Raw genomic sequence first — 249 nt, 5'->3', positions numbered from 1 at the left:
AGAAATCAGGTCTGTATATGGTAATCTTGCAACCTGAGTTAAGTGATAGGTTGCAGTTTCATCAAATATGATATATTTGACACCTCGAACATCGCCCGGACCAGAAATCGGGTCGGTATATGGTAATTTTGCAACAAATGTTAAGTGATAGCTTGCAGTTCCATCCAATATGATATATTTGACACCTCGAACCTCGCCCGGACCAGAACATCGGGTCTGTATATGGTAATCTTGCTACCTGAGTTAAGT

Source organism: Papaver somniferum, unplaced genomic scaffold (assembly GCF_003573695.1).
Source record: "Papaver somniferum cultivar HN1 unplaced genomic scaffold, ASM357369v1 unplaced-scaffold_10, whole genome shotgun sequence".
Lineage (NCBI taxonomy): Eukaryota > Viridiplantae > Streptophyta > Magnoliopsida > Ranunculales > Papaveraceae > Papaver > Papaver somniferum.
This window is presented reverse-complemented; position numbering follows the sequence as displayed.